Source organism: Festucalex cinctus, chromosome 7 (assembly GCF_051991245.1).
Source record: "Festucalex cinctus isolate MCC-2025b chromosome 7, RoL_Fcin_1.0, whole genome shotgun sequence".
NCBI lineage: Eukaryota > Metazoa > Chordata > Actinopteri > Syngnathiformes > Syngnathidae > Festucalex > Festucalex cinctus.
The window spans coordinates 11,480,001-11,504,367 of NC_135417.1; positions in this window are offsets into that span (position 1 = coordinate 11,480,001).

Consider the following 24,367-nt stretch of genomic DNA (forward strand, 5'->3'; position numbering starts at 1 on the left):
TGTGTTCGTCCGCGTATTGTTTCCTTATCTGATGCAGGGGGGTGGGGGGAAAAAAAAAATGTGGTTTGACATCGTTTTTGATGCTCTTTTTTATTATTATTATTATTTTTTTTTTTATTCCCTTTCTTGCTTTCTTTATTACCAGTCTGGGGTTTATTGCTATCAAAGTGGATAAGATTTTATATTGATTAGCGAACTTTCTGACAGTGTAGCCTTTTTTATATCCATCCATCCATTTACTTGACCGCTTATTCCTCACAAGATGTGTATATATATATATATATATATATATATATATATATATATATATATATATATATATATATGTATATATATATATATATATATATATATATATATATATATATATATATATATATATATACAGTCTTCCCTCGCTATAACGCGGTTCACTTTTCGCGGTCTCGCTGTATCGCGGATTTTTTTTTCAAGTGCAATTTAGCATATTTTTCTACAGTAATATACCCATTTTATAAAATTTATGAAGGTTTGAACATTGTCAAAGTTTGAACAAGAGAGAAATGTGAGAACATGTAAATGCCTCAATGAGAAAAGTGTCTAAATTGTGCGGTCGGGGATTTTAGAGCCTTAAAACATTTATAAGAGTTGTAAAACATAAAGCTAACTACTTCGCGGATTTCATTTATTGCGGGTATTTTTTGGAACCGAACCCCAGCGGAAAACGAGGGAACACTGTATATATATATTAGTGCTGTCAAACGATTAAAATTTTTTATCTGATTAATCACACTTTTAAATTTTGATTAATCACGATTAATCAGCTAAATTACTGGCATATTTGCGTAATATAAAATAACTACAAAATACCATAATATTTTGACATTAACGCATTTTATTATCTAAATGTCATTTGCAAACATTGATTAAATGCATGTACGCAATCGCATGCATGCGCGTATTGCTCAAAACGTAACAGCGTCATAACAATTGGGTGCAATTCAGCAATGAATTAAACGCAAATTGCTTTTGTTTCATCTAAAGTCCCGTCGGGGTGTTTTTGAAAGCGAAATTTACCACCGCTTTACCGCTTTATCGCTCATTTTGGAACAACAGGCGTACGAAATGCCGTGCATTGACCTCATCACTGACCTGCGCAGCCTCCAATGTAACCATCCGCGGTTACGTTCAAGGCTCAAGTGCGCTCGATAAAAAAATAGTGCGATTAATCTGCGATAATACGTGATTAATTTAACTTTTTTCTGTAATTAATTAATCTATTAACGCTTTAACTTTGACAGCCCTATATATATATTAGGGGTGTTAAAAAAATCGATTCGGCGATATATCGCGATACTACATCGCGCGATTCTCGAATCGATTCAATAATCGGCAGAATCGATTTTTTTTTTTTTTTTTTTTTTTTTTTTTTTTTTTAGGATTCACACCTTGAGCATGGAAGAATGTTATATGAACGGCACATTAAGCCTTAATATTTTTATTTTAATGCTGTTCAAACATGAAACAGATTACAACCTCTATAAGACTGAAATTTCAGATAAATAAATAATACATTTTCATATAAATCTTACACTCTACAAGCTTACTGATTAGTATTTTCTAAATATGAATGAAAAAAAATCGCAACAATCGACTTATAAATTCATATCGGGATTAATCGGTATCGAATCGTGACCATTCGTATCGGGATTAATCGGTATCGAATCGAATCGTGACCTGTGAATCGTGATACGAATCGAATCGTCAGGTACTAGGCAATTCACACCCCTAATATATATATATATATATATATATATATATATATATATATATATATATATATATATATATATATATATATATATATATATATATATATATATATTTATATTGTTGTTGTTGGTGTAAAATAGCTCAATTTATTTTGTGCAGTAAAGAATATAGTAACAAAAACAAGAACAAAGCAAACATTTTGAAGTGAGAATACAAGTTTGTTTTTTGTTTTTAATAAAAAGTAGGCGAGTGAATCAATAAATAAATAAATAAATAAATACATGGATAAATAAATAGAATAAACATCAAATTCATACACAGCACAAAACACCAAAAACAATCTACCAGCCACTTAAACACTTAAAGAATTGTGATGTATGACGAATCCCAGAATTAGATTTTTGAGTAAAACATGCCATTTTCAAAAAATGCTTAAAAAAACATAAAAAAAAAAAAAAAAAAATAAAAAAACATAAAAGAGCCAGTCTTTTGAACGGCTCTTTTACGTGAACGGCTCCCGAATGAACGGCTCCCCTGAAAGAGCCAAAAGTCCCATCACTAAAATCGACACAAATGATAAAGGGAAAAGGAGAATGATAAAAAGTGTGAAACAAACCAATCCTTTTCCCCACCCATGTGCTATTCTTCATTAGTTTTTTCTCTTCCCCCCCCCCTCTAAATTCCCTTTGTTCTTTTCCTCTTCTGGTGTCACGCCAGCTATTAATTGGCTGACGGCGCATCGCGGTAAAGTGACACGAGGTGGGGAGACATTGCGGCACAACCTCTCATTTGCATTCAATTAAATAATGTCCACTTTTCGGAAAATATATTTCAATCACCGCCAGTTTTGTCTCGGACGTGCGCGCGAAACCACACAAGGCAAAAGCTCTCCCTCTTTTCCTTTTCCCATCAATTAGAAGCGAGAGTGTGGAAAGCTCGGCGAGGGCTGACCTCGTTCCGCCGGGGGCGCCTCACCCCAATTAATCACAAGATCCGAGCGCAGATGCTTCGAGCTAATAAACAGCGCTCGGAATCCAAAATGCGCTCGAGCCACTCAAGTGATTGCGCAATCCGGTAAGGATTAAGACGCAAACGTGAGGGCAAAGCGACGCTTCAAGCAAAAAAAAAAAAGCGGGATGAGGAATTTGGTGGCGCTAATGTTTCTCAAGGCTTTATTTAACCATTAAAACGTTTCATTGTGACTGCGCAGTGCAAAATATATTACCCCGTTTTTATTCTCCGCGTGTTTTGTCTCCTGTAATCGCGGGATTTGAAGGATTATAGGCGACTAAATTATTTCACACATTTTATTTTTTTTTTTTTTTTTTTTTTTTTTTTTTTTTTTTTTTTTTTTTTTTTTTTTTTTTTTTTTTGAAGAGCTCAGAATTGTTCATTCGGTAGTCTTACCGATTCAACGTCTTGTCATCATTGCTCTTTTCCTTTTTTTTTTTTTTTTTTTTTTTTTTTTTTTTTTTTTTTTTTGTGTGTGTGTATGTGTGCGTGCGTTTGCGTGCGTGCGTTTGCGTGCGTGCGTGCGTTTGCGTGTGTGCGTTTGCGTGCGTTTGCGTGCGTGCGTGCAAATACGTATAAATTTATACTCATTCATTCACCTAAAACCTTATAAATATCCCATTACCCTTCGCCTTAACCAGGTACTTCAGAATCTTGCCAGAGTCGTGAGATTTAAATGGTCAGGAGACCAGAGAAAAGGTCAGAAAAAAAAGAAATAAAGAGAAAAGAAAGGTAAATCAAAGTGACATCCAGCACCGACCAAACACTTCCTGCCTTCCCCATGATTACAAAATCAAAGTCTTACGCCAACCCCGGAAGCCTCTAAATTCCAGCAAATTTAGCGAGATCTCAAGAGCCCAGAGGAAAAACTAAAGAGAGGAAGGAGGGAAGGATCGATAAGGCAGAGTGAGATCAATAGAAGCCAGTACATCCAATCCATCAAAGTGAAGTCCAGCACCAACAAGACCCCTCCTGCGTGGTTACAAAACCGGAGTCTTATGCCAACCCCAGAAACCTCATACTTCTAATAAATTAAGATCTCAAGTGACCAGAGGAAAAACTAAAGAGAGGAAGGAGGGAAGGATAGATAAAGAAAAGTGAGAACCACAGACACCAGCACCAACTGATTCAAGGGGCTGTGGGAGGGAGAGGGTACTTCTGTTGAGTTTCAGTAGATGCTGGTGCGACGGATCTGGCATGCATAAGGACCACCACCAAAGAGAGAAGCCGTCAACCGCGGTCCAGCAAAGCGAGCACCCCCCCCCCCCCCCACCCCCCCCGGAATCCCCAGGCCGCGGCAGCACCAAGGCCACCCCCAAGCCACCCGAGCGGACACCGGTCAGCGAGCCGACCCAGATACCCGGAACACCCCCGCCCCAGCCCCGGCCCACACCCCCGAGCCCAAGGCCGCAGAACGAGGCCCAGCGGGCCCCCACAGCGCCCCACCGGTCCCCAGCCCCCATCCCCCCACGACCCCCCCGCACCCCACCCAAACCCGCCATCCACCACGACCCAGGCCCCACCACCCCCGACCCCCAAACCCCCGAACACACCCCGACCCCCAGCACCCAACCCCCCACCCACCCATACCTCCACCCCCCCCCCAAACAAGCCGCCCCCCCCCGACGGCCGCCACCCCCCCCCCCGCGAACCCGGCCCCCCGCGAGAACCCCCCACCCCCCCCCCGGAAACCGGCACCGGGCAGCAGCGCAGAGAGGGAAGATGTGCCCACCCCACCTCCAGCCGCGCGAGATTTGCACCGCGGCGGGAGGGGGGAAGCAGAGGAGGAAGCACCAGGGGAGAAGGCGGGACACCAGAACACCGAGCCCGGTGGGGAGAGGCCCCGGTCGTCACGCCAGAGTACAAGTGACACCTAACCCTGTTACTGAGTCCGCCAGCTCGCCGACTGGCGAGCTCTACCCTTACACCGTGAATGTGGCCCCACCCAGTGTATATACAAGTGTGTGCGTGTGGTGCATTAAAATTGGGAGCAGGTGAGTCGGAGCAGAGGGAAAAAATTTCCCCTACTCCGACACACCCGTATCCCCCCCCAAAAAATGAATATGTATATGTGTGGTGCATTAAAAAAGGGAATGGAGGGACAAAGTGGTGGGGCAGGGACACAAATGGGGGGGACCACAGCGCTGCCAGGCACTGCAGTCCATCCCCTCTGATGGCTCCCCGCCCCAACTCACCCCTCCCCTTGGACGTGAGGTGCATTAAAATTGGAGGGGAGTTGAAGGGTGAAGACGGTGTTTCCACCCTTCCCCACCCCACCAAGAAATGTGTTGTGTGCCCTATGTGTATATTTACAAAGTGTATAGTGCAAGCTAGTGAAGTGAGTAAGAGGAGCGACCAGCGGGGCCTCACCCAACCCGGCGGGTGTAGGTGGCACGCCCGCCCCCCAGCACCCCCACCCCCCGCCGCCCCCCACCTCATCCACCCGGCACCACAATGGGCGGACAGCCAGCGCAGCAGGGCTACCGGACAGCCCACCAGCCACCGGGGCCCGCCCGGGGCACCAGGAGTTATACCGGAGCGGGGCAGGCCCCAAACCCTCGCCCGGCCCCCGGAGCCCGACGCCCGGGCCGGGGAGGGAGCCCCAGGCCCAGGGAGAGGGAGGGGGAGGGGCCGCAGGGCAGACAGGGAAGGGGGGGGGGGGGGCGGGGGAAGCGGGGAGAAGACGACAAGAAGGCGAAAGGGCGGCTGCAGGGCAGGAGGCGGGGGGGGAGAGGAGGAGGGAGGGCGACAAGGGAAAAGGGACCGGGAGGCAGAGGAGGATGGGCGGGAGGAGGCGAGGAGGGAGAGGCGACGGGGGGGAGGAAGGGGGAGGGGAGAGGGAACCACGGGGCACACCGGAGGCCCACCCACCCCGAACCGCGCCGCCGGGCACGGAGCAGCGGACCGCGCCGGGACGGCACCGCCCCGGGCACCAGGGGAAGCACCCCAACACCGCACCCCACAGGGGGCCCAGGGAGCGGCCAAGACGCAACCGCCACCGAGCAGACAACGGGGGGGGGGGGGGGGGGGGGGGGGGCAGAACCACCCCCGCCCGACCACAGGGGACGGCGTCAAGAAAATTGACTAATTAGCATGCAGTAACACCAAGTGTTGATGCTTAGTGCCCACTAGAAATAGATCTTAAGGAGTTATTGAGTATAGTGTCGTATAGTGTGGTATGCTCGAGCCCACTAGCAGCAACTAGGTTCCTGACTATATAAAAATAAAAACAATCAGATACAAAATACCAAATACAGGAGCAGCGAAAACAGAAGTTGTAACGATGTGGTGGCTCTCGTTAACAGGCAGAATCTTGGCAGGATTAAGTTGCCAAATTGAGATTAAAATATTCTATGTACATAGACCATATTTGTTTAAATCTTGATACTTGATTTTTATTTAAGGCAGAGATTTTTTCCATTGAGATATAATTTATTAGTAAGTTTAACCAGTGGTCGATATTTAGAGATTGTTTATTTTTCCAATTGACAAGGATTATTTTTTTAGCAATAGTAAGGGCTATAAATATAGATTGAGATTGTTTACATGGTCGCTCAGTTATTGTTAAGTCACCTAGTAAACACAGTCTTGGAGATAAAGGAAGCCTACAGTTTAATATATCAGCGAGCTTTTCCAAGATTTTAGTCCAGAAATGCAGCACTGGAGTACATGACCATAAAGCATGAAGATAAGTATCGGCAGTGTTTTGTGAGCACTGGAGACAAATGTCGGAGTCAGAGAGTCCCATTTTTTTCATCATATATTGTGTAATATATGTTCTATGAAGTATCTTATATTGGATAAGTTGCAAATTTGTCTGTTTGGTCATTTTAAATACATTTTCACAGATTTGGGTCCAAAAGTCTGGTTCCGGAACTATAGACAAGTCTTTTTCCCATTTTAAAGTCGGTAAATACGTTTTATTTGTGTATAAAAATAACTTATATATTTTTGATATTTTCTTTATTGTTGTTGGAGAAAGCTTTATAATATCTTTAGCTAAGACAGGCAGTTGGAGCGTATCTTGAAGTGTTGGGATTTGTTTCTTAACCATATTTTTAACTTGCAGATAATGTAAGAAATTTCCCTTTTTTATTTCATATTTCTGGACCAAGTTTGTATATGATATAAACTTATTATCTGAGAAAAGATGATGAAGGTGTGTAATTCCTTTCTGCTCCCATAGGCTTAAATGGAACGACTGATTATTAAGTTGAAAGTCGGGGTTATGCCAAATGGGAGAGAGCCCACAGGGCGCCAATTGGGAGTTTGTAATTTCTAATGCCTTCCACCAGGCAGTCAGGGTGGCGGCTATCATTGGGTTTTTAAAACAATTATGTCGTCTTATTGATTTTGTAATAAAGAGTAAATCTGACAGTCTAAGATTATTACAATCCTTCTGCTCCAATTCCAACCAACAGTTAGTATCTCTGTTGGGTTGTGTCCATAGCACAAGATATTGTAGTTGATTAGCTAGATAATAGTACATAAAGTTTGGTGCCTCTAAACCTCCTTTAGATTTACTTTCCTGAAGAGTAGATAGACTAATTTTGGCTTTTTTTTTATTCCAATAGAATTTTATGATAGCAGAGTCCAGCGATTGGAACCAGTTAGACGTAGGTTTAAATGGAATCATTGAAAATAAATAATTAATCTTTGGTAAAACTTTCATTTTTATAGTAGCTATCCGTCCTATTAAAGAGATCGGAAGATTATTCCAGCGTTCCAGGTCACTACGGATACTATCCAATAATGGTGAAAAATTTAAAGAAGTTAATTCAGTTAACTTAGGTGAAATTTTAACACCTAAGTATTTTAAATTACCTGTAGGAAAGGAGTAGTGTGGATCCTGACTTGTAGGATTCCATGAATTTTCTGTAATAGGTAATAATGTTGATTTTGTCCAGTTAATAGAGTAATCTGATAAGTGAGAGAATTTAGTTATTAATTTAAATGCTTCCCCTAGCGAAATAGCAGGTTCTTCTAAATAGAGTAATATATCATCGGCATATAGATTAATTTTATGTTCTATTGTCCCGGAGTGGATTCCTTGGATCCGTCTATCCTGACGTATAGCTAATGCAAGCGGCTCAATAAATATAGCAAATAATAAAGGAGAAATTGGGCACCCTTGTCTTGTTCCCCTTTGTAAAGTAAAACTCTGTGATGTAATCCCATTAGTAGTAACTGTAGCTTTAGGAGAATCATATAATATTGAGACCCATTGAATGAATGACTCCCCGAAGCCGAATTTATTTAAGACAGCAAAGAGGAAGGACCAGTTAACTTTATCGAATGCTTTTTCTGCATCCAGCGAAATAACAACTGCCTTTTTATCATGCCGCTGTGACATACTAATCAAGTTAAAGAGTCTCCTAATATTATTAGTAGAATGACGACCTTTAATAAAACCTGTTTGATCACTATGAATAATTGTCGAGATTACCGTCTCTAATCGAGATGCCAAGGCCTTAGCGATAATTTTAATATCGGTATTAATTAGTGATATCGGTCGGTAACTTGACGGGAGGGTAGGGTCTTTTTCTGGCTTTAATAAAAGTTTAATTGCTGCTATATTCATATCTTGACGTATATCACCTTTACTTTTAATTTCAGTTACTACTCTTAGAAATAATGGAGCAAACATTAACCAGAAATGTTTGAAAAATATAGCCGGAAAGCCGTCTGGACCAGGTGCTCTGCCATTAGGCATACTGTCTAAAGCACGATACAACTCATCTATAGTAAGCGGGGTATCGAGAATATCTTTATGTTCAATAGATAACTGAGGTATATTTAAGCTGTTTAGGAATTCCTCAATATATTCAGGGTTAGGTCTATTAATTTCTGTGTATAGATTTCGATAATAGTTATAAAAAATATGGTTAATTTCTTCTGGTGATTGTGTGCATTCACCATTTATATCTTTAATAGCCGTTATAAGAGATTTTTCCCGATTCCGTTGAAGTTGATTTGCCAGGAATTTACCTGATTTATTATTATGTTCAAAATTATTATATCTCAACTGTTGTATTATAAACTCTGTCTTTTTAGATAACATGTTATCTAACTGTATTTTTATATTCTGTAGTTCTATCCATATTTGATTATTTGGGTTTAATACATATTCATCCGTTAGTTGTTTAATTTTATCTTCCAGGTATTTTTCTAATTTTTGATCCTGTTTCTTTTTATAAGTTGAATATGATATAATTTTCCCTCTAATTACCGCTTTCCCTGCTTCCCAGAGAAGAGATGGAGATATATTTGGAGAGTCATTTATTTCCAAAAAATCTGCCCACTCCCTTCTAATAATTTTATCAAACTCTACGTCTTTCAGTAATGAGATGTTAAAACGCCATATCGGGGGAGGTTTAAAGGTAGAGTCAATTTGTAGAGTGAGGGAGACTGGTGCATGATCACTTATAATTATAGAATGTATTTTTATAGCAGTTTTATCAACAATAGAATTATTTGTAAGGAAAAAATCAATTCTTGAGAATGATCGGTGCACAGCAGAGAAGAAAGTAAATTCCTTCTTAGTTGGGTTTTGAAGTCTCCAGCCATCGCTGAGGCCAAAATCCTCCATATACTCATCTATTACTTTAGCGGATCGTAATCGCCTTGTATATATCGTATTATTAGAACGATCTATTAACGGGTTCAAGACCGTGTTAAAATCACCTCCAATAATAATAGTAGAATTTGTTGCTAAATCGAGTAACCGAGAGAAAAATTCATGGAAAAAATCAGGGTCATCATTATTTGGGGCATATAAATTACCAATTGTATATACTTTATTAAATATAGTTACCTGGATAATAATATATCGGCCCTCTAAATCTGTTACTATATTATTTAGAGTAAAGAATAAATTCTTATGTATAAGTATAGAGACACCTCTTTGTCTACTATTATAGGAGGCAGAGTAAACTTGACTAAAATTTTTATCTATAAATAATTTTTCTTCTGATTTTTGTAAGTGGGTTTCTTGTAGGAGACAAATATCTGCCTTAAATTTTGAGAGATGGTCTAAAATTTTTATTCTTTTTGCCTGGGAGCGAGCGCCACACACATTCCAGGAGACCAGAGCTAATTTCTGCATACAAGCAATATAGACTCAGTCTTATGTATACATCTATATAAGCTGCTTATTAATATTAACATATTGTAGGATAGCAAAAGAGTAATTAGGCAATTTATATAATTTATATAAAGAGAGAGATAGCAAGTAGATAAGTATAATAGTGAAGAAACGTGGGGGGAAGTGAGTGTGAAGGAAATCTGTGGGGGATTCAACATAACAATACACCAGTAAATGGTGACCTAAGCGAGATTATTATTATTATTATTAATTTATTTTTTTAAGAATATATTTCTATATTATTATTATTATTATTATTATTACTTTATAGCCTATGCATAATATAAATTCATATTCTATTTCGTAACCCATTATCCATACATATACATACATATACATATACATATATATACATATATACACATATACATACACATACATATACATATACCTACGTCAAATAATCACACAAATAATCATCACACATTTTAAAGGGATTATTTGAACAATGAGTGTGACATGGCAGTCTACTCCACAATACACAATCGTTTTAACATGATTTTTTTACCATTTGAAAACACCACTGAGGCAACAGACGATTGGAAATTAAGGCTGATATTGTTTTCATATCGTAATCAGCCCATATTTGGCATTTTACACTGTAATCTTTTCAATACGGGAGTTTTCACAAACACTTCCGCATTCCAAAAAGATGCATATTTACTAGGGGTGGGACGATACGGGTAAACCACGATTCGATACGGTGACGATATTTGGCTCACAATATCGATAATATCACGATACATATCTACGATTTTTGATATATTGTCAGAATTTTTTTTAGCAATATATCACGATATGTGCCTGACAAAGCCAACAAATGCCTATAAAAAGGAAAACGTCTAATTATGCATTTATTCAATGCCAAAACAAAGTTTTGCATGGTGCCTCACTGCCTCTTTGTCTTTTAACTGTAAACATTGTAAAGTGAGACAAATTAAAGTGCATAAACATTTATAACATAACACTGCACAATTTGGACACATTATATCGATATCTACCGTCTACAGCTGGGGTGTCCAAACTACGGCCCGGGGGCCATTTGCGGCCCGCCATACATCTTTTGGCGGCCCGCGGCAAATACTAAAATTAATTTTTCAATGCTGTTTAAAAAAAAAAAAAAAAAAAATAGAGGGTGGATTAAACATTTCTAGCTACACAAATTTGCATCTAATAATTCAGTTTCAGAAATAAAAATAGTTTCATCCACTTGTTGCTTAGTGTCAAGGTCCAATTTGTGAAAACATCACATTAATTTAACGGTTCTTAAGTGTGGTCAGTTTACTACCGATTGTTCTTGTTGTGTCAAGTTGGGATTCAGCTGTTGCTCAGTGGAGAGGCGTATCTATTATAGTGGCGCACAGGGGTCACTATTTGCCTTGTGACTGTTAGCAGTTTTCAATAAGTAACTGCACATTATATCAACAATTTATAATTGCTTCAGTGATTTTTACCATGTTTAACTCATTCACTGCCATTGACGGAAAAAGACGTCAAATGATGCATTTTTTTTTTTGCTGGTCTGGCAATGAATGTGTTTAAAAAAAAATCAAAGTGGCCCTTGCAGCTTTGTTTTAATTTGTTCATTTTTCCTTTCGGACAATCGTTGTGACACCCGAAAAGAAAAAAAAAAAAAGGGCTTATTAATTCAGGTCAGTTGGGAGAGGACTCAGCTCACATTCAAACCTAATTAGGACAAATTGTATAGAAAGCATATGAATGAGTGTTACAAGAATATTTATATCCTGTTCGAGTTTCATAGTTTCTCCATGTATCTTAAATATTAACAGTTAAACGAATATTAATGTTATTAGTTTTCACTAGGGATGTTCGATAGCACTTTACTTCAGACCGATACCGATACTCAGACCCTCAGTACTCACCGATACCGATACCAACTGCCGATACCAGTAGTACATTTTGACAAATAAAAAAAATCACTAAAAGACATTTTTAAACAAATATATTTCCTTTAATTTTGACCAAAAAAAAAACACAGCACAGTCACTCTTCAATAGTCTTAACGCTCACAAAAATGCTCTTTTAGTTTAAGAGTCCCAATTTTGAAGTATTTTCAAACCGGTGAAGTTTTGGTGAAAAACTGCTGCAAGCTCGCGCCACTTACAGGCAAGGAGGACTCACTTAACGTCTTCGCTCGCTTGTACTCGTCTGTGTCACGAGTACTCGAGTACTTGAAGAAAAAGGCTGGTATCGGCCCCATACCGATACTCTGCTATCGATACTCGCCCATCCCTACTTTTCACATAACAGATCATCTTAATGTAATAAAACTAACATCGCTTGGTTAACTCATTCACTGCCTTTGACAAGTATACTTGTCAATTGTATTTTTTAGAGCGGTGCTAAATGGGGGCGAATCTGAGCATGCTCCACTGTAAATATCAAACTTGGAAACAACTTTACTGATGCCCAACCACCGGTAGATGACATCATTGCCCCATTTTATAGGAAATAAACACAGTTTCAGAGTCCATGGGCGAAATGGCTGTATTTTGGCAAACCTACATTTTTCTGCTGTCAATTATAAAAGAACGGGACGGGACAAAAAGTAGGGAGTCTATTCTGTTATTTGGTAGATTCGGTTTATATATAATTATTAAATGTAATATCACGCGAGTATTGGAAATGTAAAAATTTTCTATAATGACTGGCAGTGAATGAGTTTTAATGACCCTCTGCAGTTCCTCGAGTAACGGTCTAAACAAACACGGCGTATCAAAGGAAACCCAAGCAGCTTAACCAACATAAGGAAACCAAAGAAGAGTTTCAAAAATGAATGAAGCAACATAAACAGAATGAACATGAACATAAACAAAGTGGATCGCTTCCTATTTACATGGCATTGCGCGAGTGTACGAGCGAGCACAAAAGGTTCGTGCGGCGACGTCGCCAGACAACGTCAAGACCTATTTGGCTTGACTTACACCTCATCCAATTAGCTGCTGGTATCACGGCCACCCCGAACAATAGCCGCTGCGTTCTGAGGGCCTCTGTCGTCACTTGATCCCAGGTAACCCGAAACCCACGGATGTGAACGTACACACGTGTGCACTCGATACCTGCTATTCATGGCGTAATGATGAAGGGGAGTGAGCACAGACGTCAACAAGCATTAGGAAAACAAAAAAAACGAGAAATACGGCAGCTATTCCAGCAAGCTGAATTTGTCGCCCCATTGTCTGCTACAAAAAGACGTAATTGAAGCTCTTGCTCTTTTTTTTTTTTTTTGGCTTGTTTGGTAAGCTTTGCGATACGCGGACTCTCGTGTACTGAATTATTTAAATGGGCAAGAAGCAGCAATGAAACACGGTCGGGACAAAAGACCTCAGAATGTGTTGGTGGTAGGGAGGGTGGTGAGTGATATGTTGAACGTTGTTGGAGCCAACCCAGGGTAAAAAAATAAATAAATAGATAAAAAATAAATATATATAAATAAATAATAAATAAATTACAATTAAAATTAAAATTAAAATTAAAATTAAAATTAAAATAAAAAAAATAAAAAAAATAATAAAAAAATGTGGAACTATTTCCACATCACTTATTTTTAGTCAACTTGTCAAAGACCTCCCAAAAAGCTAATATAAACTTTGTTGCATTTGCTAATTTAAAAAAATGTGTCATCTGAGATGCGCAATTTGGACCTTAAAAGCAGACAGAACATTGACGAAAAACAAACAAAAAAAGGGGAGTCTTTCTATCCAAAACACAAACTAACAACACAGAGTCAGAGTAGGGATGGATGGAGAACAAAAAAAAAAAAAAAAAAAATACAAAGGTCATACGAGGTCATCTGGATCACCTCGAAGAAAGAACTTCACCAAGAAACCTCGACATTCCGACAAACATGTCGCTCATCAGATTCTATATGACAGAATAAAGGCATGTATGACAAACTAAGAGTGACAAACACAGGATCATAGCAACTTGCAAAGCAAATGCCAAAAATCGTCATCACAAGGGACCGATACAAGACCATAGCAACTGGGGGTGTGAATTGCTTCGTACCTGGCAATTTTATCCGTATCGCGATTCATAGGACACGATTCGTTACCGATTAATCCCGATACTAATCTGTCGATTATTGCACTTATTTATCTGAAACTTATAACTGTGAGCCACTGCATTTAACAAACTGGTTCCAATCTGTTTCATGTTTGAACAGCATTGAAATAAAATATTAAGGCTTAATGTTGCATTAATATAAACATTATTCAATGCTTGTGAAAACTAATCCGATGACGTTTTGTTGAATATTTCGATCAATAATGGTTATTTAAACATCGATTCGGCCGCATATTGAATTGATACAAAAATTGCACACGATATGTTTGTGCCATTTTTCTCAGATTTCAAGTGTTCTTAACTCATTTACTCCCAATAACGTATAAATATGTTTTTTTATGTTGTAAGTGTCCCAAAGACATATTTATACGTTTGTTTTTTTTTGTTTTTTGTTTTTTTATGCTAGAGCATACAGAAGGCTTTGATGCAACCTCTCAACTGCAAAGAAAGGTTGCAGAAATGGTAGTTATTACACAAACGGCCACCAGGTGGCAGCAGAGCAAAGGAGATCAACCAGGGCCACCTAGAAAAAAAAAGCTAAATTGCTTACAATTTTAAAAAGATTTGTGAAAACTGATGAAACTTAGCTCTCTTCTAATGCTAATTGCGGGCAACACGGAAACAGATAGAAACATACTTTTTTTTCCTGATGAAAGAAGAGACTTTAATCTTTCTTCTGGTAGGTTCCATGCTTTTATAGCAATAGAACACAATATTCTGTGGGCCTTGCAAAATCAAAAACAGCCGGGAGCGAACGGGATTGTGAAATGTGAAAATGGCGGCGAGTGAATTTAATTGAAAGACAAGTGCAGGTCTCAGCAGGGCTTCAATGCATTGACTCACCAATTGTTTGGTCAGGCAATGATGTCTCAGAACCGGGTTATGGATGTTGGGTAGTTTGAAGAGGTGATATGTGAACAATGCTAATCCTTTGGCTTGAAATATTACAGGATATCAAATGATAGTCAAATAATAATGCGAATAATGCTTGAAAAACCTTATCAAGCCGAGAGGCATGCCTAGTTTGTCTTCACTCCCACACACACACATACACACACCAGAGCTAAGGCAGCCATCTTGCTTTTAAGCCTTTTACCAAAGCAGGAAGTGCACACATCTAAATGCAGTAGCCATATGTGGCCAGTGGGGGCATACTAAACATAAAATTACCACTATGGTCAAACCTTCAAAACAAAGCAGAACTAACACAAAGTTACAACTTGGATACGTGCTTATTTAAACTTAACTAATCTTAACCTCTCTACAAATTTATTGACTTATTAATTCCAAGTCCCCTTCGAGATATTGGCTCCAACACCATATATTTGGACTTATCACCAAATGATTTGGCACGGCCGCTTTAGAGCGCTTTGCCGTGGCATGGACAGGATTTTATGAAAACATTTTGCAAAGACCATATCATATTAAATGTGAAGCAGGGAAGGTTGGTTCATAACTCTTTTACTGCCACACGTTATTAAAAAAAAGAACCCCCCAATGCCAGCGGATTTCGAGCATTTTAGCTCATTTTCGAAGCAAGCAGAATAATGTGTTCTTTTGCGACATAAACAACATGGGTACCACATGAAATATCACACTCTATTCTTTCATTATAAAAAAAAAACAGTTTCTACCTTATTCTGTTCTTTAGTGATCACCATTTGAAAATAGGTCATTTGAGTGACATTGAGCGAAAATTGAAAAGAAAAGATACATTTTCTCCACAACAGTGATTTTGATACTAATATTTTTTGTTTAGTGACTCTCCGTCAAATTAGGTTTAATGTTACAAAGGCTTTAATCATTCACGTCAGCTTTGAAAAAGTTCAATTTCATCAGATTGTGTCATGTTTCATTGTCATTCGCAGCTCTAGTTAGGGCCCGAGCAGCTACCGCTGCCATCTGCTGGCCATAGTTAGTGGGTGTTTTTTGATTTCACACCTCATTGACCCGGCTGCACTGCACTTGGATGTTGCACTGACCACTGATATATTAAAAAAAAAAAAAAAAAAGTTGACGTCGCTTAACGTTTATGGCGGCATACATCGTGATTTTACTAGACGTTATTAAACGTTTTTGGCGGTCAAAGAGTTAATATGTCCAGAATAGTCACAATTAACAAGATGAAGCTAAAATGGGTGAACTTTACCGCTACCCCGACTCAAGGACATCTGGGTTGCCTGTCTGGAATCCAATTTCTCAGCCACAGTTTATGCTGCGTGAGGATCATTTCAATATTGACATGTCAAATTACACAAATGTCCTCAAATGCACTCTGGCAATCACAGCCCATTGCCAGAGACTGTCAGAGGACATTGTCACATTGGATGGGAAACCTGATTCGCTCGCATCCTCTCCCTCAGTTTCATTTTTAGCATGACTTCCTCCTGATACTCTCAGCCTTTGAGTTATCTCAAGGGGGTTGACTCCCCAGAATTCAACGGGAGGGGGGGATGGATGAAATGGCATCAATTCCTTGACAGTTGACATTTACCTGGAGAGTCTTTTTTTTTTTTTGGCATGCCCATGTGGTTTCAACGTGGATAAAAAGGCTACCGGACAGATGGAAATTCTTCTGAAACACTGCCTGTTGAAAACTTTATTTTATTATTTGGGAACTATAGTGACACTTAACTCATTTGCTCCCAATAACGTGTAAATACGTTTTTTATTTAATGTTGTAAGTGTCCCAAAGACGTATTTATATGTTTTTTTTGTTTTTGTTTTTTTTATGCTAGAGCATACAGTAACGGGTGCCTAGCTTACAGTATGTCTTCTCTCGCCTCACCTCTGCCCTCCAATATCCTCACTCCTGTTGCCTTCACGCCCCCCCAGACCAGAACCTATGAACTACATGCAAGGTTGCTACACAATATACTGTCTAAGGCAGGTGTGTCCAAACTACGGCCCGGGGGGCCATTTGCGGCCCGCCGTCCACTTTTTAAGTGGCCCGCGACATATGCTAAAAATGCCATTTGACTCAGTTCAAATAAAATAAAAACAAAAATGTTTGGAGATGGTCAAAGTAAGAAGGAAGGGTGTTGAAAAACACAGGTGCTATTAAAGTTTATTTTAGTTAACTAAAACTAACGAAAAAACTAAAATTAAAAAAAACAATTTCGTTAACAAAATAAAATAAAAATGAAGATGCTTTTTTTTTTTCTTTTTTTTTTAAAAGAAAACTAACGGAAACTACATTTTATGTTTACAAAACTAACTAATATAAAACAGGCAAGATAAAAAAAATATTGCGCACAAGTAATACATATTAAAAAAAAATAAAACTAATACTGAAACTTACTAAACTAAAACTAAGCATTTATTAAAGAACTAAAACTAATTAAAAAAAAATAACAGAACCACCCTGAAAACTAATTAAAACTAACTAAATTTTAAAAAACAAAACTCAAAACAAAATAAAAACTAAAATGACAAATTCCAAAACTATAATAACCCAACTGCCATATTACAAATAAATTGGTTTATATACTGTAGAATTTTTCTAAATATGCAAAAGCATAAATAAATTATTTGTACCATTTTTAGGACTAAACACAATTTCTCTTCATAACATTATGTGGCCCTTCCGTCCTCCTGATTTTCTGTATGTGGCCCTCAAATGAAAAAAGTTTGGACACCCCTGGTCTAAGGTAATTGCAGTTTTCTATTCCATATTTATTCTACTCTATCCCCATCGATGTCAGTATCAGTAGTCGTACTGGTAGAAAAGTGAGGGGAAGCTTTACTCTCGCTAAGTCTCACTCTGTGAACACAAAACCGAGATGGTTTGTGACATCTTGTGAAGTTGTCTACCATCCCTGGGAGGGAGCCGAGTGGGAGCGCCAGCGGTGCTGAGACCACCGGGTCCTCTATACTTGCCAGCCACTGAATATTTAATGCGCAAGGCCTTCCACAAATGCATGGACAGCCTGGTGTTGTCACCCCGGCATATTTTATCACTGATCAAACATTAGTCGGCAGCTGTTGTAAACTTGTAGCTGTCTCGGCAGCAGCGGCGGTGACAGGCTGTGACACACTGCTGAGAGACTGAGGCCCAGCTGGCTGCTGTACTTACTTACATGCTGTCTTTGTGCAAAGTTAAATAAATAAGTACTTCTTTCCTCCACCTCAAGCGGTGGTCTCGCTCGCTCGCTGGCTCTCTCGCGCATTTGTTCCCTTTCCCTTACTGCACTCGTTCTCCATCTGCTGTTTCCATCGCTCTCTCGTGTCTCGTGAATTTTACCAACTACCTGTTTTGTATCCTGCTGATTATAAGTGAGGACACGAGCAATTTACGAAAAGTGAAAGAAAACATTGTTCCTCCGTCATGTCAGAGTAGACGTGAGTAAGACGTCCTATCAACATGGAGAGTGATGAATTGAAATCCTATTCACAATCTCAATATTATATCAGTTTTCAACAGTAAAGCCTTTTGAAAATGTACGTGCCTCCACAATCGGTTCCGTAATGCTGGTCAACCATCCATTTGGTTATCTTTCAAAACATAATGTCCAACCCAAACCATCATAAAACTTTTAATTAGTGTCGGGAAACATTTTTTTTTCAACATTGTTATTAATCAAGTAGAGCAGTGGTTTCCAAACTGCGGCCCGCAGTGGCCCGCAGCATATGCTAAAATTAATTATAAAAATTTAATTATAAGAATAAATAAAAAATAAAAAAATGTTTGGAGATGGTCAAAGTAAGGAAGGAGGGTGTCGAAAAACACAGGTGCCATTAAAGGTTATTTTAGTTAACTAAAATTAATAAAATAACTAAAACTAAAATAAAAAAAAAATAAAAACAATTTCGTTAACGAAATAAAATAAAAACGAAAATGCTTTTTAAAAAACGAAAACTAACTGAAACTACATTTTATGTTTATAAAACTAACTAAAACTAACTATAAATGTCCTTCATTTTAGTCTTTGGTAATTAATTTAATGCATGAGACTTTGGGGATGATTTTATTTTGATATAAATTGGAATAATGACGTTTGAATGTATGGTGTTTTTTAAATATTGCGCACAAGTAATACACATTTAAAAAAAATATAATAATAAAATAAAACTAATACTGAAACTTACAAACTAAATTAAAACTAAGCATTTATTAAAGAACTGAAACTAATAAAAACTAACAGAACTACCCTAAAAACTAATTAAAACTATTACTATTGAAAAATAAATAAATAAATAAATCAATAAAAACTAACTAAAATCAAAAAAATCAAAAACTATAATAATCCTACTGCCATATTACAAATAAATTGATTTATATACTGTAGCATTTTTCTATATATGCAAAAGCACAAATAAATTATTTGTGCAATTTTTAGGACTAAACACAATTTCTCTTCATAACATTATGTGGCCCTTGCGTCCTTCTGATTTTTTGGATGTGGCCCTCAAATGAAAAAGTTTGGACACCCCTGAAGTAGAGAATCAATTTAGGATTACGTTACAAATGAGAGTAAGAGAAGTTGGGTGGTACATCGTGAAGCTCCATGGAAAAGGGGATAATCCATTTTTATTTTCTTTGATTTCTGATGCCAGATTCCGTTGCTCTGCAAGATTTCTGTGGCGGCACTTGTTGCGTGGAGACAACATGGAGGGGATGAGTGATACTAGTGAAATCCCAGGTACAAATTTCCCAGAGGAAGCAATTTCTCAACTTTACCTTAACCATATATGGTCAACGCAAGAATATAAATGGACGCAATATATTTATATAAATAAATAAGGGTAAATCATGACCAAAATTTACTACCGATGAATGAGGACATACACAGTATATGTCTATGTTAGTGACATGGGCAGCCAAGATCATTTAAAGCAAATTGATCAATATTTAATCCTGTCATTTATTATGTAAATTCCTCAACTGAATATTTCAGTAATTGGTTTTGATGGAAGTCCCCCCCCCCCCCCCACGCCCCACTCTTCCAAAGCCTCCATGTGTCTCACTGTTTTATGGCTCACTGGTGGGAATTACATTTTGGCTGGCACTAAATAATTTTTATTTCTATTTTAGCTCATGACGGGCACACGCAAGAGGCAGAGACGGGCAGCGGTGCCTCGTTGGCAGTGATTGATGACCCAGTATCTAATTAGCTGAGATGCAATCACATATTATGCAGAGTGTCGGACAAACAGACTGAAGTCAACTGTCAGGGGATTGATTGATGACTCTCCCAATACGTCTTTTGTTTGCTCTAATGTCTGACGCTTGTTACAACCACGAAAGCTCACTCAGACAATGCAGTCTGTCAATCTAATAGGAAGTTGCCTCCGTTCTTTCCCTCCAATGGAGACATTCATTCATTCATGTGTGGGTGTTTTTGTCTACATTATGTTTGTGCATGTATATTGGGTGTGGAAAACGCATTAATGATGACATATTGAGATTTATTGACCTGTTGGCCTCGCATAACCGAGAGGCAGTTTTTTTTTAATTTAATTTAATTTTAATTTAATTTCATCTATTTTTCTGTCTACGTTCTTCACTGTGTCCATTGTGTCCATTTGCTTATTTTCCTGTAAAAAATAGATTTGTCACCTTTATTGTGCATACTATTTAGCACTTTATTACATTTGCATTTGAGCCCAAGTTCCTTTTCCTTTCACCAGCAAACAGCGGAGTGAACTGACAATTTGACATCATTAAAAATTTAGGGCGACTCAGGGGGGCCTTAGAGGCTTCCATTAGTAAATAGGGTCAAAACGCGCAGACACACACACACACCCCACGTCCACATGTGATTCAAGGTTCAAGGATGAGAGCCTTTGAGATCCAGATGTAATTTATTGTGAGATATTCAACATCTGATCTTGGTGACAGTAGCCTCTCGCTTCGTTCATAAGAGCGAAAATGTCTTTGCTCTCACCTCTGTGTGTGCGCGTGCAAGCGTGTATTTATTGCCAGTTTGTTTTCAGTGCGAAGTGCGGACGGGTCGACAGAAGATCCAGTCGAGATTGAATTCTCAGACATGCATCAAACAAGTGCACACAGACGCCGTAGACAGTATTAATCAAAACTTTCCCCATTTCATGAAAATTTAACCATCAAATAATTCACTTAGCAGCTCCTGGCAGCGGTTTAAAGGGTCTTGCGCCGTCCCGCTGGTTAGAATTAGTCTTTGTCACGATGGGAGATTGATGTATTTATTATTTATCAGATTAATCATGGCCAGAGACATTAGGATCCACTGTTGGGATCATAGCAGTTATAATGTAAGAGGAGATGGGCGAGAGAGGGAGGGATGAAGAGAGAGAAGCAGGTGGCAGCTGTGTTTGGTGATTACAGCGCAAGGTGATCAAGGGTATGCTGGAGGGCCTGGATACACACAAACACACATCCATGCACGCAAACACACGTCCATGCACGCAAACACACGTCCATGCACGCAAACACACGTCCATGCACGCAAACACACATCCATGCATACAAACACACATTTCAAACATCAAACAATTCAGAGCGCGTTGGCAGACAGAATGCGCTGGATCTGAGAGAGAGGGCCTCTTGTTTCGGAAGCTACTGCAGGAGGAGGAAGACCAAGCGCATTGTTGACTCAAGGGGTTCGAAGAGGTCATGATAGGTCATGTGGAGTCACATATTTGGAGGATAGTCTTTGGATTGTGATCAGTCAATTTCATATGATATTGTTGTTTTTCTTTTTTTGGGTGTGTGGGTAGCACGTCCGCCTCCCAGTACTGAGGACTCAGGCTCGAGTCCGGGCTCCGGCCTTCCCGGGTGGAGTTTGCATGTTCTCCCCGTTCCTGCGTGGGTATTCTCCGGGTATTCCGGTCAACTCCCACATTCCAAAGACATGCATGGCAGGTTAATTGGACGCTCCGAATTGTCCCTAGGTGTGCTTGGTTGTTCGTCTCTGTGTGCCCTGCGATTGGCTGGCAACCAGTTCACGGTGTCCCCCACCTACTGCCCAGAACCAGCTGAGATAGGCGCCAGCACCCCCGCCCCCCTCCCCCCGCGCCGCGACCCTTGTGAGGAATAAGCGGTCAAGAAAATGGATGGATGGGTGTGTGAGTCCTGAGGGGCAGTGATGATTAAGATTAGGGCTGTCATTCTCAAATATTTTTATAAAAAATATTATATTGATTATCCCATTGCGTTACTATTTTTCTCAGTTGCTTTTGTACATTTCTCAGATCAGAATTGAATTTTTCAAAAAATTTAGTTCAATTTTCACAATCAAACAGTAGTTTGCCTTTCTTTTTCTTTTCTTTTTTTGAACAATTTGCAAATGCTGCGGGACATCTATGCAAATAATTATTTCCGGGTCTCTACTGTTTCTGACATCATTTGCTGATGACTTTTTGCTCAAAATGTATGACAATGGGACTCTGATGAAATCTCCCATAATGTATCCCAAAACACATTAGTTCATCATATAAGTCTTTAAATGCAAAATGGTTAAACATTACATATACATTCCAGGGATTCAAGTAGACTATTCTCTCAAAAGCTTTGGCTTGTCAATTGTCAACTTTGAGTCTCGTCAGTATCGAGAGCAAAATTACTGCATGTCATATTCTGCAGTACTTTCATCTCTATTCTCTGATGCCTTATCTCCCAAATCGATCTGCAAATATGTAGACATAAACGTACATTCTAAAAGATGAAGTGCTCCTTCAATGACATGTACATACAGATGTAGGACTGAAGAACCTAATTTGTGTTTTGGATCAACACTTGGTTAAAAAGCTCAATCAGTTAATGTCAGACTGGCAACGTATTGATTGGCCGCATTATATGGGCGAACAGACGCAGAGCTCATCACGCTTTGAAATAGGAAGCCAGATGAGAACAAAGGGAAAGGCATTGAACGGACGAACTGAAGGTGGAATTTTGCAATAGGTGAACAAACGAAAGCGAGTGACTCGTAAAAAAATATCCATTTTGCCAAGAGGAAGAATCCATTCTGCAAGATGATTTGCCTCCAAATCTTCAGGGACTTACCCGTGACATGTAGTCATATTGTGTTGGAGTTTTAGCCCTTAAATGTATACATGAATTATTTACCGTCAACCCCGATTGTATAAGTGTAGGAAATTACTTGGGATGAGTATTTTCTCTCAGGCAGAAAGAATGTGATACAGCGGATACAGCCCACATAATGTGCCAGACCCGGTGTCCGCACAAGGGTCCATGGCAAGAATTATTTATGCATTGGAAAACAGTGTGCTGGGGCAACAGAAAACGACAGACACATTATTTGAAACCATTCATAACACGCATCAATTTTTCAGCAGAAATAAATAAAGGATGGTACGTTTGTTTGGAGGACAGCTGTAGCTTGCTCCACTTGGCTAGCCTGGAAAACCATCCATCCCAGTCCACTCGCTTAAGACACCCCCCCGCCCCCCATCTCATTTTGAGCAACCACTTAAAAGTGAGGGGCTTCAGGAGCTGTCAAGGTGCGGTCTTCCAATGCTACAAAGTGATTCGGTGCTGGAGTTAAATGAATACTGGGGGAAAAAAAACAGATGTGCTTTGTCCCTATTTTTGTTTGTTCAATTTAACTTCTGTTGTATTTCATGACATATTGATCAGGACTATTTACTTATTGTCTTACTCTGCATGTACAGTGATTAGGGCTGTGTATTGCCGCCAACCTCACGATGCGATACGTATCACGATACAGGGCCACGATACGATATGTATTGCGATACATATGTATCCTACAAAAGACACATTTACACAAAATATAGGAAAATTGGTACACTGAGACACGTGCCATGTTAAGTTTATAAGTAAATAAATGTTGACATTCTTCCTTTGCTTTAATTTTTCTTAGCAAGACACAGTGTCCAATCACTGGTGAGCTATTTTTGCATTAATTGAAGGCAATTAACTTCAAAGACGCTGCTGGTTTTTATTTTTTAGGTACAATGGAAGCTGCAAAGGCAAAACGTTAACTACCTATTTAAAGTTAACAAGCAATATCGATTCTGACACCTGCGAATCGATACGTGTATTGTAATGAGGCCCGCAACGATATATTGCCGTATCGATTTTTTGAGCACACCCCTAACAGTGATGTTGTTCATCTTGTTGATCAAGTTCAAATAAAGTTCTGATTAGCTATTCATTACTCATAAGAAATTACACGTAACTTTTACTTCTGTTTTCCACATACATTCGGACATACAGTATTCCATAACAATGGGTTGTCAGTCAGTTTTTTCGTTTAGTTAAACCAATTGGGTTTCTAAACCCATTACATAAATAACCCCAATCTGTTGGGACTGTGTTTTGGGTTGGGTCATATGATGTTGTCGGTTGCTATGGTCCTGTATTTGGCATCCTTATATTGTCATATAGGCCTTTATCCTGTCATATAAAATTGA